Here is a 24122-nt window from a genome sequence, read left to right as displayed (position 1 = left end):
AAGGAAAATCTTTGCATCTTTTAGAAATAGGAAAAGGTTGTCTCTGCAGTGAAGATGACCTATGCATAGGATAAAAACACTCCAGAATCTTATATGGGGATTACTTTTGAGAATATTTTACAAATTTGTGTAACTATTTATATAGAAAACCAAATATGATGAGTAGCATCAATGTGATGGAATATGAAATCTAATTTATCTTCTGCAGATAATTATATCCATTTTTCCCAAATATAATATTTTAGAAGAAACACGAAATTGAGGAAAGAATAACTAGTGATAAAATTAACAGCAGATGTTTTTAAGTCATGAAGAATTTATTATATGGAAAATAAGAAATGAATCTCCACAGTTAAAAGGCAGCATAGTTTTCCTTGAGGCTAACAAGCATGTTTCCACATGATCTACACTAGCTATAAAAATAAACACTTGACAATATATGAGTGTTTATAGCATCAATCATTGTGCTTTTCGAGGTACTGCATGTGTACATGTACTTGATCAAAGAACACAAAAATTGGGTGTGAGCCTTTGAAGTCATATAGGCTCGGGAATCATTCTAAGCACAAGATTATATTTAATAGGGATGTTCTATTTGACAACTATGATGAAGGGGATGTAACTATTGAAAATGCCAGTAGAAAAAGTGAGTCAAATGATGTAGAGAGTGTGAGTGATGAAAGAAGAAAACATGATGATGAAAGTAAAGAGAAAAGTGAATCATGTCTTTTCTTCTCATCTTTCCTCTCTCCGAAAGTTAGAGCTCCACCTGTGAAATTTTGCACTACCCAAAAGGTGCTATTAATCTAGTGAAATATTCTGATTACTTATACACAACAAAATTAAATTTTCAGCTGAAAGGAATGAATAAAAACAAGAAAATCACCAAATTAAAATGCAATGGAATATACAAGAAACCAATCACACAAATAACACAAATCTTTTTGGGCAAATGTCCCTGGAAAAATCCCAATATGGGGAAAACCAGTTTTCAAAATGAAGGTTTTATTATTAAATCTTCAACAAATCTGCTAATGAAAAATTACATTCACTGCTTGCCTAACACTAGCAAAGCTCAGGAAAAATTGATCTTCACCTTAGCTGATCAAACGAACTACGGAAAAACTCACGACCCTCTTTCTGCAAATTGCAAGGCCTTCTCTGGCAATTCGTACGACCTCTCCAGCAACTTGCACTGCCTCTCAGGCAACTCACACTACCTCTCTAGAGATAATCTCGGCCTCCTCTGTAGAAAATAATTCAGCCAGCGAAACCTCTCTCCGAAATTGTGTAATGTCCCAAATAAATTTTTTGCAGAAAATTTGCTTCAGCATTTATGCCATTAATTTCACACACACATTTCACAAATTGAAAGCCATAACATTAATCAACAAATAGGAAAATATGAACTGCAACAGAAAATTGACAAAAGGCACATGCAGTGGAACTCGGACTTATTTTATTAATATAGAATATGCTGGTACACAAACTGGAAATGGCTGAGGTAATGGCCTCAAAAGATATCTGCTACAACACTGAATCAAGCCACCAAAAAAACTGAACTGCTAAGGACAACCTGTGAATTCTGGATGAATTCATCAAGGGAAGAGTTGGGTGCTCACCCATTCTCACTGAATCACCAGAGGGTTTCCGTCCTAGGGCTATTGATGAAGCTGGGAACTCCCGATTCTCCAAACCTCTCCACAAGAAAGAAAGCTCAACTCCATGATGTCTCCAAATGATCTCTTCCTCCTCTTTTATAGATCTGATGGATAGATCTCCAAGCATTTTATTTTATTATTTTATTATTATTCTAGAAACTCCTCTCTTGACTGTATCTTAAGGGACCTTTTAATTTTATTTTATTTCACTTAAGTCATCTTAGCCTTTTTCCTCCAATTAATTATTTTCCCCCTTTTAATTAAATGACTAATTAAAGTAATTTTTAGGCTCAAAAAACGGTAAATTGCCCACCATACCCTCTCCGACCACTAGAAATCACTTCTCAGCATCCCATCTTGTAGATCTTCTCGTTATGGTTCCAACGAGCTATTACACTAAGGTATTCCATCAAATATTCCTCTCAGTATGCCACCTTGAGTGTAATTAATTAAGTTATACCCAAAAATAACCTTGTTTTATAAAAGTTGTTGAAATGCAACAGATTGAAAGGAAAACTCTCTGGATGATGGAATATGCCAAGCGAATGCCATCAGATCCCATAAAATCTCCTCAAAACTCCCCTGGAACCCCTGATGACATAAACCTGCTCCCATGACCTGACCATCTCGTGCCCTAGAAATCCACCCTGGCTATACTATAGAGTAAAATAAAATTGGGGACATGAAAAGTCCTCCTGCCCCAAGATTTCTTGGCCTCAAGCAATCCGCACCTATCCACTATAGAGGCATCTACAAATTGATACTAGGATCGCATATGAACCATTGGTTCATGTCATGCCTCCAGTTAATTGAAACATCACTGGATTCCTCAATACCTAGACCCAAGCCCATCTCTAACAACCTGCTACAAATAGATCCCCTTGGATCCCAATGCCACCATGGCCAATCATCGCCGAAGTCCCATGGCTCTATCTTTGACCATAGATGCTACTCCACTAGTATAATAACAACTCATCACCTCTCTCCAGTCCAACCCTTGGCATAGACCAAGGGCAACCCCACTATGTTGATGCGGTGATGGAACATTGATGGACGACCAACCTATGCTCTGCTGCCAACTAGGGCATGTAGTGTCCCCTATCTCTAAGGGCCCTTGCAGTGTTACACTTTTGACAAAGAATTACACTCCATCAATAGGATACGAACTCATGATCTCCCACCAATCCATTGTGAAAATTTCTGAATCTAACACATCAAAAACCCCTACTACAATATCTAGTTTACCATCTCCTACTTGTGCTTTATATTAACAAGTTATTTAGTAATATAAACATTGAAGTAAACATAATTGCAACCTTCACAAATATACAAATCAACAACTGAAATAAATTGAGACAACACAAGGGAAACCGTTATTTTTGGACAATCCTCCCCGGAAACACCCAATGTAGGAAAACTGGTGCAACATATATGAGGGTTTTATTATTAAGCAGATTTCTGAATATAACTAGGGTGCCAGAAATGGCTCACCCTTCAGAGAATATCCTCGGCAATAGTACCTCTCTCCGGAGACAAATATTCTAGCAAATCAGCAACCGAATGGACAATCCCACAGTGACTCTGTCTGTTCCTTGTGCTGGACAGCGAAAGCTGCTCCTAGCACTCCTCTGGAACTACGTCACCCTCTCTCGGCTAATATACTCTCAGTCTGCCCCACAGAACCTCCTCAGCGTTAGCCTCTACAGCCCTCTACGCTGTCTGTGTCAGCCTCTGCGACTTTCAGCGTCAGCCTCTGCGGCCTCTGCGCTGGCCTCCTTAGCCTCTGCATTTGCTCTCCTAGGCTCTGCATTGCTTCTCTGATATGTATTTTTCAGCCTTGGATCGAAATCTCTTGCTAAACTGCCCCTCACTACAACTGATCTCTAACTCGATTTCCTCAACAAACCCAGCCCCAAAAAATCGAATTCTTGATCTCTCTTGGTGTATCTCCAACTGACCCTCAAGCCTCCTCTTATGCTTTTCTTGTTGACGATTCAACGACCGACATTAACTCCCTAATCAACGACTAAGATTAGATCTGCCTTGATCTTAGTCTCTTAGAACTTTCTCACCCATTTTATATTATACTGTTAAAATTGGCAACTAGGGCCAAACTCCATGTGGGTCATCTTATTCATGGCTGATAATATTTTTCCTAGATTCCTCTCGTCGAGAGGTGTAGGATTGATCTAAAGATCATCTGATTCCGATAAGTATTTATGGAGATACGAATTTAGTTTGATTATGGAATAATTATCAAGCCAACCAGCAACTCATGTAGGCTCAAAAGCCCAACAGACACATCTATTCATCATCAACATTTGTATATAAATACAGGAGGTCTTTTCCTCATTTGGACACACATTGATCATCACCTCTCTCTCTCTCTCTCTGGTGCACGACGAAATCTTGCATTGGTGCAAGACGAAATCTTGCAATGGTGCGCAACGAAATCTTGCATTGGTGCGCAGCGAAATCTTGCATTGGTATGCGGTGAATCTTGGACTGGTGCATGGCGAAGTCTCAAACTGGTGCATAGAGAACAACTCACCAGTGGAGACTTGACAAGTTCGATCTAGGGTCTGCTGCCCTAGTTTAGGGTTGATCTAGGGTTTGTTGTTGCTGATGTAACTTAGAGTTATGTACTATTTCTCTCTGCTGAATTATTGAAGATAAAAGGAAGATTTGATCAAAGGGTTTCCCTACATTGGGGTTTGTCCTTGGCTAGCCACCACATCATGTGTCTCTTGTCTTGGCTTGTTTTTTGTCGATCATTTAATGTTCTATCTGCACTTTACTTAATGTACATGTGATTGCTAATCTGTGGATAATAATAAAAAAAAGAAGTACACTGCTATAAGCATAGAACATACCATAACTTAACATGGTATCGGAGTTGAGGTGAAGACAAAGCCCGAGCAAGAGCAAGAGCAATCATTGAAGAGAAGATTGGCAGGCTATCCAAAAAGAATTCATGGGGTCCTCAACACACTTCCTTGCTGAAGACAAGCTCCGTGAGAAGTATGACTACCACGGATGGAAGATGTCTCTCGATCTAACATTAGAAGAATAGGAAGTGTTGGACCATGTGAAAAGAGGAATTGCTAAGCCTCCATCAAATGCATCTGCTGCTGCTAGGAACAAATGGACCTAAGGGTGGTAAAAAAGGACGATGTTACATTTGCGATAAAGCAGGTCACTATCAGGGGAGTGCCCTAATAGAAGGGACGCACACTGGGACAATGATCAAAATCCCTCTCATGGCAATCAAAGGAATGGAAAATCTAATAGCAGAGGTAAAAGGAGTGCTGGAAATCAAGGAAGAGGACAACCATTCAAGAAGGCTAGAAATTCCAGGTATGCATCTAACACTGTTGACAATAAACAAGATGAATATTATCTACCAACTGCTCTATCTACCTCTGCTCCTCTGGACTCGTTGGGAAATTGGCTTATTGATAGTGGTGCCTCAAGGCACTTCACTGGTTACAAAGAAGTTCTCCATAATCTGATAGAGAAAGAAACTAACCTGGAAATTATCCTTGGAGATAATATGAAATATCCCATGAAAGGTGTAGGCAATGTCTCTCTTAAATTGAATCAAGGCAATACGATCCACTTACAGGATGTATTATATGTACCTGACCTCAAAAAGAACCTGGTGTCCATTTCAGCTATGGAAGACAAAGGCTACAAGGTGGCATTCAACGATGGCAAGGTACATATATGGAAAAATAATGTTAAATATGCCTTCACTCTTGGGTTTCGAGTTGATTCATTATATCAGGTCGGTGGAAGTCCGCTAGGTGTCATGTCTTGTGACACATCTCTTCAGTCTGAACTTTGGCATCGGAGGTTTGCCCACCTTCATTATAAAGCTCTACCCGATGTAAGACAAATGGTAACAGGGATGCCCGAATTTCGAGTAGAGAAAGAAGGTGTATGTACAGGATGTGCCGAAGGAAAGCTAAAAAGGGGACCCTTCCCATCAAGCCAAAGCAAGACCTTCGATATATTACAACTGGTTCACTCAGACATATCTAGTATGATGCCTGTGAACTCCTTGGGACGATATTTATATTACCTTACTTTTATAGATGACTATTCTTGAAAGACTTGGATATACTTCTTGAAAATGAAGGATGAAGTGTTTTCTTGGTTTAGACACTTCAAAGCCTTGATCGAGAATCAAACCGAAAAGAAGATCAAGATCTTAAGGACTGATAATGGGACTGAATATGAATCCAACAAGTTTCATGACTTTTGTAAAGACGCTGGCATCAAGAGGGAGACTACTACACCATATACTCCTGAACAGAATGGTGTGGTAGAAAGGAAGAACCGTACGATTGTGGAAGCCGTCTATGCCATGCTCCATGATCAAAGACTTGTGAAGTTTCTATGGGCCAAAGCTGCAAACACCGCCGTATATGTACAAAACCGATGCCCTCATCAAGCATTGGGTTCCAAGACTCCTGAAGAAATGTTCACCGGTAAGAAACCTGATCTATCTCATTTTAGAATTTTTGGAAGCCATGTATATTTTCATGTGCCGAAATAGAAAAGGAATAATTTGGGTGCATCTGGAAAGAAAGGAATCTTCATGGGCTATGGTGAAAACACCAAGGGCTATAGAATTTATGTAGCCGGTCAAAGGGAAGTCGTGATTAGTCATGATGTCACCTTTGACGAAGATATGGCTCTCAGCAAGATGAACAATCTTCCTACAGTGAGGAGCTCTCAAGAAGCTGACACTAGGGAACCGAAAGAAAAAGATTATGACGAGATATTTGCACCTGTTGCCAGATATACCACCATCCTCTTGATCATAGCCCTTGCAACTTCACAAGGATGGAACCTACATCAGATGGATGTCAAGACCGCGTTCTTGCATGGTTCGATCAAGGAAGAGGTCTATATAGAGCAACTCGAAGGATTTGAGATTTATGATCGAAAATCTCATGTATGCAGGTTGAAGAAGGCTCTCTATGGGTTGAAGCAAGCACCCCGAGCATGGTATGAGAGGATCGACAACTACTTGATAAAGCTGGGATTCACTAGGAGTGAAGCCGACCCTAACCTCTAAGGTTGAAGATGACAAACCTTTCATACTGGTGTTGTATGTGGATGACCTCTTCCTAACAGGTGCAGACCCTCTCGTTCACAAATGTAAGAGGGAGTTGGCTTCTGAATTTGAAATGAAGGACCTAGGACTGATGCACTATTTCCTAGGACTTGAAGTCTGGCAGAAGCCAAGGGAAATTTTCCTATCTCAAGGAAAATATGTGGTGAAGATGTTGGAAAGATTATGGAGCTTGACTTCAAGAAGTTAAGCAGTAGTGTTGCTGGACTTGTTTTACGATATGCTACCGAGTATTGGCAACTCGTCGGAGCATTAATGTTCTTAGTGAACTCCCGTCTAGATAAATGCTTTGCAGTAAACACATTAAGTCAACATATGGTTGAACCTCATCACATACATTGGATTGGTGCCAAGAATCTGTTAAGATATCTTCATGGCACAATTACATATGGGCTAAGATACACTGTCGGAGATGTGAGACTACTTGGATACACAAACACTAATTGGGCAGGCAGTGTGAGGGATCATAAGAGCACTTCTGGGTGTTGTTTCTCCTTGGGATCTGCTTAGATATCCCGGATGAGCAGGAAGCAGAAGTCGGTGGCTTTGAGCACTGTCGAGGCAGAGTATATTGCTGCTAGCATGGCCTCCTATGAGGCAGTCTGGTTGCGGAAGATCTTCAGTGAGCTGTTTGGATTTACACTGGAGACCATCGTGATCCTATGTGACAACCAGAGTGGGATTCGTTTGTTAGAGAATCCCATATTTCATGATTGCTCCAAGCATATCGATATCAGGTACCACTATATTCGAGATATGGTGCAATGGGGAGCTATAAGGCTCCAACATATCGGTACAGATGAACAGGTCGCCGACATTCTAACAAAGCCCCTAGGAAAGGTCAAATTTTTGACTTTCCGAGAATGACTTCATGTCGTTTAGAAACCCTCTAATGAGGGTCCTATATGATGTATTAAGCTCTAGGAGCTCTGGGGGGCACGGGGTACTTATTGGAGCAACATATGACCTCAGCGTGATTCATCATCCCCTGGTGTTGTACATGTACAGGGTAAAAGAATCAAAACTTTCCCTGTGACACCCCGTGGCGATATGTAGCAGGATGATTAGTTCTCCTCTGAGGTCTGGATGATGTGTTCTCCATGATGATTATGTAGCAGGATGATTAGTTCTCCTGTGAGGTCTGGATGATGTGTTCTCCATGACAATTACGTAGTAGGATGATTAGTTCTCCTGTGAGGCCTGGATGATGTGTTCTCAATGGCGATTGTGTAGCAGGATGATTAATTCTCCTGTGAGGACAGGATTGATTAGTTCTCCTGTCGAGGCATCCTAACCATGCAGTCTGGGACTCATAGGGAGTACCTCTCATCTGATCAATGAGCATGGAAATGAGGATAGTGACCATAGTAGTACCGATGGACGCATCGTTGTAACTACCGTACTCCTTATGCTAGGATGACCTTCATTGACATGGGATCAATGATACTAGTCTGGGACCAGTAGTAGGAGTGGTACCTACTATGACGCTGACTTCGGGTCGGTTGAGACTGGTCTGGGACTAGTGGTACACACTCTGAGACTGACTTTGAGTCAGTGGAGGATGATATTGGTCTGGGACCAGTGGTAGGAGTTGTACCCACTATGACGTTGACTTTGGGTCGGTTGAGACTGGTCTGAGACTAGTGGTACATACTCTGAGACTAACTTCAAGTTAGTGAAGGATTGTTCTGGGACCAGTGGTAGGAGTGGTACCTACTATGACGCTGACTTCGGGTCGGTTGAGACTAGTCTGGGGCCTGTGGTATACACTCTGAGACTGACTTTGAGTCAGTGGAGGATGATACTGGTTTGGGACTAGTGGTACATACTCTGAGACTAACTTTGAGTCAGTATGATACATCCTCGATGATTTCTTCTTCTTCATAATTCAGATAAAGCAGAGTAGAGCAGAACAAAGCAGATCAAAAAAGGGCAAAACAGAACAGAGCAGTGTAGGTAGAATAGAGCAGAACAGAGCAAGGGTCAAGCTGTACAGGGTAGTGCATTTGATGGATGAAAAGTAGTGATCGACAGACAAATTGCGATGGAGTTCTCCCTAGTTGAGAGGGAGTGTGAAAATAGGCAACTAGGGCCAAACTCCATGTGGGTCATCTTATTCATGGCTGATAATATTTTTCCTAGATTCCTCTTGCCGAGAGGTGTAGGATTGATCTAAAGATCATCCGATTCCGATAAGTATTATGGAGATATGAATTTATTTTGATTGTGGAATAATTATCAAGCCGACCAGCAACTCATGTAGGCTCAGAAGCCCAACAGACACATCTATTCATCATCACACGTCTTTTCCTCATTTGGACACACACTGATCATCACATCTCTCTCTCTCTCTAGTGCGTGGCGAAATCTTGCACTGGTGCACAGCGAATCTTGGACTAGTGCACGGTGAAGTCTCGGACTGGTGCACGGTGAACGACTCACTGGTGGAGACTTGACAAGTTCGATCTGGGTCTGTTGCCCTAGTTTAGGGCTAATCTGGGGTTTGCTATTGCTGATGTAAATCAGATTTATGTACTATTTCTCTTTGCTAAATTATTGAAGATAAAGGAAGATTTGATCAAAGGGTTTCCCCACATTGGGGTTTGTCTCTGGCTAGCCGCCACATCTTGTGTCTCTTGTCTTGGCTTGTTTTCTGTTGATTGTTTAATGTTCTATCTGCACTTTACTTAATGTACATGTGATTGCTAATCTGTGGATAATAATAAGAAAAAGAAGTAAACTGCTCTAAGCATAAAACATACCATAAATTAACAAATACACATTAATATTTTAATTTTCCTAAGTTTCGACTTAGGAACCCCATTAAAAATATTAATTATTTTAATATCTTTTCATTCAGGTGGAATTTCCCCAAATGATTTCTGGGTCTTGGAGATCTCATGTGCCTTAGCCTCTCCACCGCATTTCATGGTTAGAGCACATCCGATGCTACAAAAAATGAACACCCCCTTTTAGCGAGGAATGTGCTTTAGTAATGCTTCACCATAGAAACATCACACTGATTTTTTGTATCGGTACCTGTGTTGATGCTTAGCCTGCTGCCTCACATTCCCTGCATTGCTGCTTCCTGTACTGTTGCCCATGACACTGCCACATCTGTACTGCAGCTCCCTCTCAACATGCTGCATCATGCTGCCCATAGCACTGCCACTGCTAACTGCTGCACTCCAACTCAGTTACCAAGAAGTAAGTAACTGATTTCACCCAAACATTGACATCCTGGTCAGTCTAGAAGCCTCGTCATGCTGAAGCTACCTCTGCTGCTGTTGATTTGGGGTAGCATCGGATGTGCTCTAGCCACGAAATTTGGTGGAGAGGTTGGGGCATATGAGATCTCTAATATCTAGAAAGGGTTTGGGCAGATTCTAAACAGATCAAGAAATATTAAAATAATTATTATTTTTAATGGAAAAATAAAATATTAATGTGTATTAATATGAATCTGTGTTAGAATGGTCCAAAAGACATGGATCAAGCCAGATCTAATCTTAGCCGTTGATTAGGGACTTAATCTCAGCCGTTGAGATGTCAACAGGAAAAGTATAAGAGGAGGCTTGAGGGACACTTGTAGAAGACACCAGAGTGATCAGTCATTCTATTCTCTAGAGCGGGGTTTGCTAAGAGAGATAGAATCAGTGATCAGGAGAGTAGTTGAGGGGCATTGAGTACAGAGAGACAGAGAGGCAGAGATGGTGCTGGGAGAGCAGCAGAGCAACCAGAGAGAGAGACGCAGGAGCAACCAGTGATCATGCAGGGCCACGCAGAGGCAGCTAAGTGCTGCGCAGAGCACTAGAGGGGCCAGCGTAGCTGGCACGGAGGCTCAGAGAGCTGGCGTGGGGCCAGCGCTAGGCTAGGAGAGACTGACGCAGTCGAGATTGGGCAGACGCTGGGGTTTCTGTAGCAGATTGATGTTGAGTAGCTGCCAAAATGATTATCAGGGGTTTCAGCTAGTAGATTTGTCAGAAACTCAGAGGTATCACTGCCAAGGAAATTCTATATTGGGTAGGTCTATTTTGGCACCTCGATTGTACTATGATGTTGCTTATTAAGAAAACCCTTAAATAGCTGCACCGGTTTTCTCGCATTGGGTTTTTTTCGGGGACATTAGTCCGAAAATAATGGTGTCATATGGTGTGTTTGTTCTTGTTTCTTTTAGTTGCTGATCTGTAATATGTTGAGCATGCACTAGTGTTTATTTTCAATATTTATTTTGTAAATAACTTGTTAAAGAAAAATAACAAGTAGGTAGGAAGAAATCAGATAAAGTGCATGGAGGGTTTCTAACTAAGTAAACTTAGAAACTTCAACATGGTATCAGAACGTGATTGTAGATCACAGGAGGACTAAAAGACATCAGCCGAGCGAAGAAATAACAATAGAAAACAGTTGTCCCGAGGTGAAAGAAGTTGTTTCTAGCAACGCAGAAGCCAAGGAGTGTGATACAGAGCCAGCTAGGGCCACGCAGAGGAAGTCGGGAGTTGCGCAGAGCTTCAGAGAGGCCAGCGTTGCTCACACAAAGGGCCAGAGGGCTGACGCAGGGCATCCCAGGGCTGACGCAGACCCATCCGGGGTGACATAGAGCCGGCGTGAGGCAGAGAGGGGCTGGAGTAGTTCACAGACAGGCAGTTGCTGGGTTCTAGAAGGCTGCAGGAATATTGCAGAGTGGAGCTGGTGAGACATTGTAGTCAGAACAGTATCAGACAGAGCAGGGCTAGAGGAGTTGTTACTGAGGGTTTCTAGCTGAGGAACCCAAATTAGCAATGCAGTTGCACAAGAAGATCAGAGTAGGGGGCATCTCGACAAGTGGTAGAAAGATTTCTAGAAGGGAAATCAAGACTCAGAGGGAGTTCAGAAGAGAACTTCTAGATGGGAAGTAGAGACTCAGAGGAGTTGAACAGAGAACTTCCAAGAGGGAAGTAGAGGAGAATCATGGCACTACATGGTGTAAGAGATTAGGATAGACTGGATAGAGCATCGAACTTCGCAGTCTGGAAGGCCAGAATCTTATCAATGCTTGACAGGAACCATGGCAAGAACTTCACCTTGAAGGTAATAGCTGTCCCAGTCGACCCCAGTGATAATGATAGGTACGAGGAGGTGATGGCGAGGTCCAAGAGCATTATCCTTGACGGAGGCAAGGATCATGTAGTACCACATATAGCCAAGAAGGAAACGACATTTGAGATGTGGGAGGCTCTCAAGAAGCTGTAACAACATACTTTTGTGTAGAGAAGAACGCAGCTTGAGAACCAGATGAGGTCGTATCAGATGAAGAAGGGACAATCAATTGACACCTTCCTCGGAGGACTGAATGAGAATAGAGATCAGTTGACTCCTATAGGTGTGACACCGAATAAAGAGCTAATGGTGAGGACAACCCTGAATGCTATCTCAGAATACTGGGAAGTGTTTGTCCAGAGTATACTGGGCAGAAGGACACTTCCATTGTGGGACGAGATGTGGGCAACTCTTCGCCAAGAAGAGATCAGACGACAATCAAAGACAGGTAGCAGCAGCAAGGGGATCAAAGTCAAGCAGGAGGAAGAAGATGTGGCCCTAGCATCTGAGGGAAAGCAGGAAAAGCGGAAGAAGAAAGATCTATCCACGATCAAGTGCTTCCACTGTGGGGAGCTGGTTCATTATGCGACCCAGTGTCCAAGGAAGAAGAGTAAGGGAGAGTCTTCCTAGACTAAGGTCGCACCAACACAGGTAGAGAAGGAAGTTTTGACAAACGATGATTGTGCCATGAGTGCACACGCACCACTTGAGCGGAAATGGGGAGACATCGAGCTGTAGTCAGGTGGACAACAGGCGATGAGGAGCAGGATCCTCGAGGTACCCAGCCTCTTGGATTAGACCTTGCTATGGGAGCCCCGAAGAGGAGTAGCAGGAATCGCTGAGCATAGTTTTAAAAACCGTTTTGAAAAACCGGTAACCGGTCAAACCGGCCGGTTAGCTAGCTGGCCGGTTGGAACCGGCCTAAAAACCCGGTTTAACCCATCACTTGCCCGATTTTTTGACCTAACCGGTAAAAACCGGCCGGTTTGTAACAAACCGGCCGGTTTTGTCCTAAACCGGCCGGTTTTAGGCACAACTTGTGACCTGTGATCAGAGTCGGTACTACATTCAGTGTGCTCATGCCCATGATGAAAATTTACAAATATGGTAGATAAATACACAGATATGTGGCACCAACAAATACCCAAGTTCTACAAAACAAGTGACAGGATGAGAAATGTGGATATAGTAAACTGTAGCACTTATCTAAACATAGACCAACTGGAGTGAAAGAGACCTAATCTTTAGGCTCTGATGCCAAAATAGGTATAAGCTAAAGGTGGGAGCAAGATGGGAAGCAAAAGCACTTCAATTTTATTAACTTGGAGAACATAGCTTATCCATTAAAAGTGAAGCGAGGGTCCTTAGATAGAAAAGGAACCCTATCATAAATTTGACACCTTATGTAACTCCCCAACATACCAATTTAATATATAAATAGGAGTCATGCATACAGCTGGAGAATCTAAATGATAAACACTATACTAGACGACAAATTGTACTAGAAGTTACAACTTACAATGTCACAACAAGACAAAGTCACAAAGAAATATTATAATATTACAAAATGTGATGAGCACAAGTGAGTCATGACAGGATTGTATGGCTTGACTCATGACAGTGACTTCACAAACAGTGCAACAGTGATGACTGCAGCATGACAGAGAGGTATGGCTATGATCTATGGACAGTGAAAGTGGCAATGACACAGTAATCCTCTTGATGGCAGTACCCTGGTATTACGAGTAAGCAAGTGAAAACAGTGTTAGTGGACAGTTGGATCAGTGGGAGCAGTGAAAAGTTGCATAGAGGGAGCAGGAAGTGCAAAAGGAAGATGCAGTGAGAATAGCAGTAGGCAGCAGTCATAGAGCAGCAATGAATGTGTGAATTGATTGATTGTAAAGGAAACTGAAGACCCCTGCAGACTTAGTCTGCATATCTTTAGACTTGGGGAGTCTTGTACTACCTTCCAGGTTTACCTGCTAAATGTTGGATGTACATCATACATAACTGAGCTTATTGTTGAGCAAATTCTTGTGTACTCTGCTTGATGTCATTGGTGGCATTGATACTGAGGTTGCAGATCAGGCTGAGGCATCCTCAGACTCTGAACCAGATGATTTCTATGTAGCTCCTGATGATGATCCTGTGTCTAGTAGTGGTGATGGACATGATGATTGATCATGTGTACACTGTAGACTTGTAGTAGGCCAATGGCCTCATAGCTTGCAGCATTGTTTTTGGACTTTATAGGCCATTTAGAGCCTCATTTCTTATGTATTTTGCTATTTTGTCGATGATATGTATTGCACTCGGTGCCATTTTGATATAATCACCTTTGCATGGTATATAAATGAGCAAACTTTGCATATTTTGTCTCTATTGGCTTGGAATCATGGTTTTACATCTTAAAAATAGTTTTGTTTCATTAAAAATTAATTATTTAATGTATTTTTTAAAACCGGTTCGTTTAGACCAAACCAGTCCCGGTTAGACCGGTTCCGGTCGGTAAACCGGTTCATTAGGTGGACCGGTCCGGTCACCGGTTCCGGTTTTAAAAACACTGTCGCTGAGTCAGGTAGAGACGAATGTGGATGGAGCGACAGAGAGAGCTACAGTGTAGGAGTCTTGAGATAGCACGAGGCTAGTAGGCTGCAGCAGTGCGAGAGGCACAGGAGTGTTGCACCAGTGCAGGATGGCACAAAGAGGTGTGCAATGGTGCGAGATGTAGGGAGTTGCTGCAACAACATAGAGGTCAAAGAGGGAGCACTTGTCAGTGGCAGAGGGAGCTTCAACATCAGTGGGTGTCTTTAGCCCAACAGAGAGGTTAGATGGAGGATCAATCACTTACTTCTCAGTAACTGAGTTGCAGTGCAGCAGTGGGCAGCACAATGCAACATGATGAGAGGAGGTGCAGTGCGGATGTAGTGTTGGGAGAAAGGACGAGCAGTAGCATGGATGCAAAGGGAGCTGTCGTACAGATGCAACAGTGGTAGTGGCAGTACCATGGGCAATAGTACAGGATGCAACAGTGGTAGTGGCAGAAACATGGGCAACAATACAAGATGCAACAGTGGCAGTGGCAGAACCATGGGCAACAGTACAAGATGTAGCGGTGCAGAGGATGTTGGGCAGGAAGGCCTAGCATCAACACAGGTACCGATGCCGGATGATCAGAGTAATACTCAGTAAAGAGTATTGCTAGAGCACAATCCTTGCTAAGAGGGAGTGTTGATTTGGGGTAGCATCAGATGTGCTATAGCCACGAAATTTGGTGGAGAGGTTGGGGCACATGAGATCTCCAATACCCAGAAAGGGTTTGGGCATATTCTAAACAGAACAGGAGATATTAAAATAATTAATATTTTTAATGGAGTCCCTAAGTCTAAACTAGGAAAATAAAATATTAATGTGTATTAATATGAATCTGTGTTAGAATGGTCCAAAAGACATGGATCAAGCCATATCTAATCATAGCCATTGATTAGGGACTTAACCTCAGCCGTTGAGATGTCAACAAGAAAAGTATAAGAGGAGGCTTGAGGGTCACTTGGAGAAGACACCAGAGTGATCAGTTATTCTATTCTCTAGAGTGGGGTTTGCTAAGAGAGATAGAACTAGCGATCAGGAGAGCAGCTGAGGGGCATTGAGTACAGAGAGACAGAGAGGCAAAGATAGTGCCGGGAGAGCTGCAGAGCAGCCAAAGAGAGAGACACAGGAGCAACCAGTGCTCACGCAGGGCCACGCAGAGGCAACTAAGTGTTGTACAAAGCACCAGAGGGGCCAGCGTAGCCGACGCAGAGGCTCAGAGAGCTGACGCAAGGCCTCCTGGGGCTGGCACATGCCAAGATAGGCTGAAACAGGGCCAGTGCTGGGTTAGGAGAGGCTGATGCAATCTAGATTGGGCAGACGCTGGGGTTTTTGGGGCAAATTGGTTCCGAATAGCTGCCGGAAGGATTATCCGAGGTTTCAACCAGTAGATTTGTCAGAAACTGAGAGGTATTACTGCCAAGGAAATTCTTTGTTGGGTAGGCCAATTTCGGCACCCAGATTGTACTATGATATTGCTTATTAAGAAAACCCTTAGATAGCTGCACCGGTTTTCCTACATTGTGGTTTTTTTGGGGACATTAGTTCAAACATAATGGTGTCATATGGTGTGTTTGTTCTTGTTTCTTATAGTTGTTGATCTGTAATGTGTTGAGCATGCACTAGTGTTTATTTTCAGTATTTACTTTGTAAATAACTTGTTAAAGAAAAATAACTAGCTAGGAATAAATCACATAAAGTGCATGGAGGGTTTCTAACTAAGTAAACTTAGAAACTTCAGCAGCTGCTATTCTGTGCTCCCTCTGTTGCCACTGCACCGCTGCAAACACCTTTGTGCGTCTTGCACTGCTGCAACTTCCACTATGCTACAAACTTCTGCACTCTAGCACTGGCTTGTTGTTCCATCACACCTTGCTTCGCCTGACACTTGTCATCAAGCTACTGTCATTAAGGGCTCTCGTAGCCATATGTGATCCAAAAGTTTGGGCACCTCAAGGATCCTGCCCCTGCACTTCGTCCTCTCGACTACAACTCTATGTCTCCCCTCCTCTTCTCTAGAGGTGCATGAGCACTCATGGCACAATCATCATCAGCCTCGACATCCTTCTCTACGAAAATTTCTAAACTGAAATTCTATTACTGCAGCAACTGATTTATTTCACCTACTTATTATAGTCAATAAGTTATTTATGAAATTTCTTCAGCAAATATTAAAATAAATTCTACTGCAGTTATCACACAATTACCCAGAGAAAAAAAATACATGCACAAGAATCAATCACATCGACAGAGTTATTTTTGGATAATTATCCCCGAAAAACCCAATGCAGGAAAACTAGTGCAGCAGATGAGGGCTTTATTATTCTTCAACAACAATTTCTTTTACAAGGAATGATTTTACAGAGAAGCTAAAAGAAAACACCTGATATTTTCCCTCTGAGACCATCTGACACTTTGGAGACCTTGCTCCCACTTCTGTGTCACCCCTGCGTCACTCTGATGGACCTAGGGTGGCTCTCAATGGCTCTGCGTCCCTCCGCGTCAGCTTGCGTAGACCCTGCGTCTCTCCTCTAGGCTACGTCTCTCTTTCTGCGTTGTCTTCCATTGACCCTGCGTCACCTCCTCCTCTATCACTGCTGGCTGCTAAAGCCCTCCTCTTCCTCCACCCTACAACTCCCTTTGAAATCGATATCCTCTTCCTTGAGAATCGAATTTCCTTGAGATACTAAGTATCTGTTGGTGTGTCTCCAAATGATCCTCAAGTCTTCTCTTATACTTTTCCTGTTGATGAATCAATAATCAATGGCTAAGATTAAAAAAGACTTGATCCTCGTCCCTTAGAAGCTTCTCATCATTATCTTTATTAATACCCATTAATATTTTTATTTTCTTAAGTTTAGACTTAGGAACCCATTAAAAATATTAATTATTTTAATAACTCCTTATCTGGATGGAATTTCTCAAAACGATTTCTGGGTCTTGGAGATCTCATGTGCCTTAGCCTCTCCTCCAAATTTCAAGGCTAGAGCACATCTGATGTTACCAAAAATCAACACTCCCTCTTAGTGAGGAATGTGCTCTAGCAATGTTTAACTATAGAAACATCACACTAATCTTCCGCATCAATACCTGTGTTGATGCTTGGCTTGTTGCCTCACATCCCCTGCACTGTTGCTCCCTGTACTGCTGGCCATGACACTACCACTATGATCCTGTACTACAACTCCCTCTAAACCCGTTGCATCATGCTGCCCATAGCACTACCACTACTAACTGCTGCACTGCAACTTTTGATACTTATCCATTATTGAAATTGATTCTTTACCATCCCCATCTTCTCCCTGAAATGAACAAACTTTTTTCTTCTTAGAGCCTTGGTGAGGATGTCTGCAACCTATTCTCCTGTAGGAGTGAACCTCAATTGTATTTCTCCTCGTCTGGCACAAGCTCTGACAAAGTGACACCTGATATCAATATGCTTCAACCGATCATGAAATACTGGATTCTCAGAGAACTTGATGCAACTCTGATTATCACACATGATCCTAGTCGCTTCCATCCTTCTCCTGAATAGATTCACAAGCAATTTCCTAAGCCATATGGCTTCGTACGAAGTTGTGCTAGCTGCCATATATTCTACTTCAACTGAGCTTAGAGCCACGGATTTCTGTTTCCTACTACACCAGGAGGTCATTCCTAATCCAATGTTGAAACATACCCAGTTGTGCTTTTCCGATCTACTGAAATTCTAGCCCAATCGGCGTCAGTGAACCCACTCAGCCTGATGTCATTGCCTCTGGTGTATAATAGCCCATGCTCCACTGTTCCTTGTATATACCTGAGAACATGTTTGGTTGCTACCCAATGCGCCCTCTTAGGTTCTACCATGAACTAACTGAGGGTGTTGACAGAACAAATGTCTGGCCCGGTATTGACCAGATACATTAGGGACCCTATGAGCTGTCTCTACAAGGTGGGATCAACATCTCTATCTTCTGATGCATCAATCTTCTTCCAGTTGGTCGACAGTCTTGCATCCTGAATCTCTTCAAGTTTTCTGTAGCATATCTCCCTTGTTCCAGGAAGATCTCACTTTCCTATTGCCAAACTTCCAACCCCAAAAAATAATGCATCTGTCCCAAATCCTTCATGTCGAATTCTGTGGCTAGGTTCTTCTTGCAGTCTTTGATGAGCCTGGATGATCCTATCAGGAAGAGATCATCCACATATAACACTAGGATTAGAGACTCATTCTCTACAACTAGATAATAGAGATTAGGGTCTGCATCACTCATGACGAACCCCATCTTCTGCAAGTAGCCATCAATTCGATCGTACCATGCCCTAGGTGCTTGTTTCAGCCCATACAAAGCTTTCTTTAACCTGCCTACATGAGATTTCTTTTCATGTGTCTCAAAACCTTTTGGTTGTTCGATGTATACTTCCTCTTCTATTACCCTGTTTAAGAATGCTGTCTTGACATCCATCTAATGAATCTCCCACCCCATCTGCACTACAAGAGATATCATGGTCCTATAATATAAGTATACTTGGCTACTGGGGCAAAGGTTTCTTCGTAGTCTATCCCTTCCTTCTGAGCATGCCCCTTACCCACGAATCTGGCTTTGTATTTCTCCACACTGCCGTTTGCAGCATATTTGACCTTGTAGATCCATCTCAAACCTACCACTGATCTGTCCTGAGGCCTAGGTACCACTTCCCAGACATCATTGACAATTATAGAGCTGTATTCCTCCACCATAGCATCTACCCATACTTGATGTTGAACGGCCTCCTGAAAACTAGAAGGTTCCCCAACCTGAGCTACTAAGGCCTGGTATCTGTCTGACTATCTTCGCTCCCTTTTACTATTCTTGGGTGCACCAATGAAGTCTTTTGCATCCCGTAGAATTTGTCATATTTATCGGCTCATTCTTCCATTGGTGGTAGGTACATTTATCAACTCCTCTTCTTCCTGAGATTCCTCCTGTTCTGAAGCCTTGTCTTCAGGAGGATTTTTGGTACCAGTTTCCACTGGTTGAAGTGGTCTGACCAATGGCTCGTCTTTCGACTGCTCCTCGGAACACATTTCTCGGGATTTTCTGAAAGCTCTATCCTCCATGAACTTTACATCCCGCAGAACTACTACCTTCCTACTCTATATGCCTTAGCATTTTCGCTATATCCCACAAGATATCCTTTCTCAGCAGTTTGATATAATTTATTTCTCTTCTCTTTGGGTATACGACAATATGCTAAACTCCCAAATATCTTGAAATCACTGACTTAAGGTGTCTTCCTAGTGAAGACCTTCTCCAGAGTGATTTTTCCCAATGCCCTGTGAGGAGTCTTGTTCTGGACGTAAACTGTCATGTTGCTTGCTTCTGCCCACAGGAATTTAGGCATATCCTGATCATACAACATTGCCCTAGTTGCTTCCACAATAGTCCTGTTTTTCCTTTCTGCTACTCCATTCGGATTCGGATTGTAGGGAGTTGTCCACTCTCTTTTAATGCCTTTCTTAGCGCAAAAATCAGTGAAGTCCTTGTCAACATACTCTCCGCCATTGTCCGAGCACAACACTTTTATCTTCTTTCTTGTCAGATTCTCCACTAGAGTCTTGAACTCTTTGAATCGACCGAAAACCTCATCCTTGGTTTTCAGAAAGTAGATCCAAGTCTTCTTGGAATGGTCATCGATGAAGGTGATGAAGTATTCGGCACCACTAAGACCTTTTGTGGACATCGGTTCGCAGATGTCTGAGTGTATGAATCCTAGCACACTCTTCGCCCTATTGTTACTTCTGGAAAACACAACTTTGGCATACTTGCACATGAGATCTCCAATACCCAGAAATGGTTTGGCAGATTCTAAACAGTTTGGGAGATATTAAAATAATTAATATTTTTAATGGAGTCCCTAAGTTTAGACTTAGGGAAAATAAAATATTTATGTGAATTAATATAAAACTGTGTTAGAAGGGTCCAAATGTCGTGGATCAAGCCAGAGTTAATCTTAGTCGTTGATTAAGGACTTAATCTCAACCGTTGAATTGTCAATGAGAAAAGTATAAGAGGAGGCTTGAGGGTCACTTGGAGAGCACATCGAGTTGATCAAGATTTCAATTTTCTGGGGCAGGGTTTGCTGAGGAAGTCGAAAGAGTGATCAGAGTTGTAGCTGAGGGGCAGTGAATACAGAAGTAGAGAGGTAGAGATAGTACCAAGAGGATTAGCGAAGAAGCCAGGAGAGAGGGATGCAGAGCCAGTCAAAGGTTCACGCAGATCCAACTAGGGCTCACACAGAGGCAGCCAGGAGTTGCGCAGTGCCTCAAAGAGCCAGCGTGGGTGACACAGAGGCTCTAAGAGCTAACGTAGTGCCTCTAGAGGCTGACGCAGGGCGAGCTAGGGTGATGTTGGAAAAACACTAGGCCAGAAAGGGTTGACGCAGTCCCTAGAGGCTAACGATGGGGTTTTCATGGGGCAAATTAGTGCAGGGAACTGTCAGAGTGTTTATCTGGGGTTTCAGTGGGAACATCTGTCTCCGACTGAGAGGTACAATTGTCGAGATTATTCTCTGCTGGGTGAGCCAGTTTTGGCACCCAGATTGTATTCTGAACTTGCTTAATAATTAAAACCCTCAGATAGCGGCACTGGTTTTCCCGCATTGGGTTTTTCTAGGGACATTGGTCCAAAAACAACGGTGTCACTTGTGCGCTTGTTTTGTTTCCTTCAGTTGATGATTTGTAATGTGTTGAGCATGTACTTGTATTTATTTTCAGTATTTACATGGTAAATAACTTGTTAATTAATCAGAACAAGTACGCAAAAATAAATCAGAAAGTACATGAAGGATTTCTAACAGTTAGACTTAGAAATTCCAACAAAAAGGCCAAAGGAAGTGTGGAAGGAAAGAGTATGCATTTTTTGTTCTCCTGGAAAAGTGGAAACAGAAAAACATTTCATTTTAGAATGTAAGGCCTTCAAAGACAACAAGGAAAGTTATGCAGCTATGTTGGCAGCTAATTCTTGGGATAATCTATTTAGCGAGGGGTTTGTCGAGAAACTGGGAGCATTTATTTTGAAGCTTCACAGAAAATTGGCCGAATACATCAAGCAGATGAAGAAGCAATCTATCCCATAGGCTATCTTTAGCCTCGTGGACGTTAAAATAATTTATTTATTTATTTCTTTCTATATATTTATGTATTTACTTATTCTCAGTCAAGTCAAAAGCTATTTTTAGGATTTTAATTTATATATTTATATATATATATATATATATATATATTTAAATAATTTAATAACTAAAAAAAATTATTAAGGAATTTAGACTTCTGTGATCCATAACATTGTCTAGAAATCTTCGGCAAAATCACATAATCAACCTTTTGTCGACGCGTTTCGAACCAACCAGTGTGGTTCATCGTCAGGACAAGTTGAAGAACCAATCTGGCTTAGCTCGATTAAATATAGTGTGCAGAGACTCCAACGGCTAAAATTCTAACGGCTAATTTGACCTAAAGAAACTGGTCAAATCACTAAAAAAGTTAATTAATATTTTTCTAAAAATTGGTAAAAAAGGAATTCATTTGTTAATTTAAAATAAATAGATATATTATTAATATTATTTCTATTAATAGAATCTATAGTATAAATGGTTAAATGATTTATTATAATTTATTATTTAAAAAATTGAATAATAATAAATTCATTTAAAAATAGATATATTATTAATATTATTTCAAATCTCTAGTATAATATTAATATTATAATGGTCATTACTATTTATTATTTAATATTAATAATAAATATATATACTATTAAAATGTTAGTTAAATAGATATATTATTAATCTTGTTTCAAATATTAAGAGAATCTATAGTATGATACTTCATATTTTAATTATAATGGTCATTATATAATATATATTAAATGATTTATTATTATTCAATTATTATATGGTAATAAATCACTACTATTTTTATAATTTAGTTACATTAGGTAATTATGTAATAACTTAATGGTCCATTGGTAAGTTCTTTAAAATATATCATATTCATTATTTAAATATAATGGTCATTAAATTAAGTTATATAAAGTAATATAAGTTATGGTAAACTAAAAATAATGGTCCTAATAAACTATATCTTCATATAACCTATATTAATTAATATTCCCAAATTATTTAAATACAATAAATAGTATTAAATTACTATTATAATATAGTTACAATCGGTAACTGTGTATATAATTATTTAAATTTAAGGGTCCAATGGTAAACCAGATCATCATTTTTACTAATTATTTAAGTTTATTAATAATCTGTATTTACTTAATAAATTATAATTCTAATATTATAAATAGTATTCAAGTTAAATCATTATTATGTAAATACCATAATTCAAGTATATGTTTCTTAATAATAGCATATCCATATTATATCATATATTTCTAATACTTTGTTGTTTATCATTTGAACCTCTTATAATTAATTTAGTAATTTATATCCATTAAATTATCAGTACAAGGAAATGAAGAAGAATTAAAACCTATGCAAAGAAACTAATCTAATTTAAAATCACCCCTGGGATAAGGTTAATACTATAATTAGCCCGAAATTACCTAATAACAATCAACTAAATCCTGCACTCCAAAACCCGCCAAAAACAGAACTTGAAGACAGGGAAGACAGAAACCCTGAGACCTAACAAAAGGGGAATGAGGAGGCTAGGAAGACAAGGCTGGGACCCAGCAACGGCTAATCTTCCAGCCATCATCCCTATTAAGATTGTTCGGCCTTTTCTCAATCTCCAGGGCCTCTCTAAACTTTCGATGGTGAAACTGCGCAACTTTGGCAATGACTTGAGCATCTTCTATACAGACATGATGCATAGTCTTCCCCGCATGCTCAGCCAGGGCTGAGGACTTGGTCCTACCATGTCTTAAGTCAGCCGAATGCTCGCTAGTCCGTTGATTGATCGAGCGACCAGTCTCACCAATATAAGGGGCCCCACAGGAACAGGGAATGGCATAGACGCCCTTCATCTCCTTAGGGTCAATAGGATCTTTCACAGACCTGAGGGAGCTACGGATAGTGCGGAGAGGTCTAAAGGTTGCGGGCACATCATACTTCCTCAGAACCCTCGCAATCCTATCTGTGGTCCCTTGGATGTAAGGAAGGTTCACACCGAGGAAATGGTCTTTAGGGACTCTTCAGATTGAAGGCTCCTTCTTGGCCCTGAGGAAGGCTTTTCGACCCAGGTGCCTATTGTAACCATTCTTCTCAAAGACATCAAGGAGATAAGCCTTCTCCGCTTCCAGGCTCTCCTCATCCGAAATTCTTATAGCACGTGTGGCCAGCGTGCTAAGAACCCCTAACTTCTGAGCGGGGAAATGATGCGAAGACGCATGCAAGTATTGTTCAGTATGCGTCTTCTTTCTAAACACCTGATGAGAGAAGGAACCATCCACCTTCTTAGAGATGAGAACATCCAAGAACGGAAGACAACCATTATCTTCTTTTTCCATCGTGAATTTTATGGCGGCGGACTGGTTATTGAGGTGACTGAAGAAACGATCCAGCTCGTGAGGACCATGAGACCAGACAACGCCAGTGTCATCAACGAATCTTTTCCAAAGCTTCGGTAAGAGACGAGAGGAGGCCAAAGCCTTAGACTCAAACTCCTCCAT

The 24122-nt window shown here is 41.4% G+C and overlaps 1 protein-coding gene across 1 annotated transcript in view; it reads right to left on the bottom strand.

Annotated features, from left to right (window-relative positions):
• Nucleotides 1-24122, bottom strand: part of LOC149234058 (piezo-type mechanosensitive ion channel component) — a 360941-nt gene that overhangs the window by 107215 nt on the left and 229604 nt on the right. The window lies entirely within an intron of this gene.

This window comes from Pinus tabuliformis, chromosome 8 (assembly GCF_031772625.1).
Source record: "Pinus tabuliformis cultivar Carrire ecotype Pingquan chromosome 8, CPIR1, whole genome shotgun sequence".
Taxonomy (NCBI): Eukaryota; Viridiplantae; Streptophyta; class Pinopsida; order Pinales; family Pinaceae; genus Pinus; species Pinus tabuliformis.
This window is presented reverse-complemented; position numbering and strand designations above follow the sequence as displayed.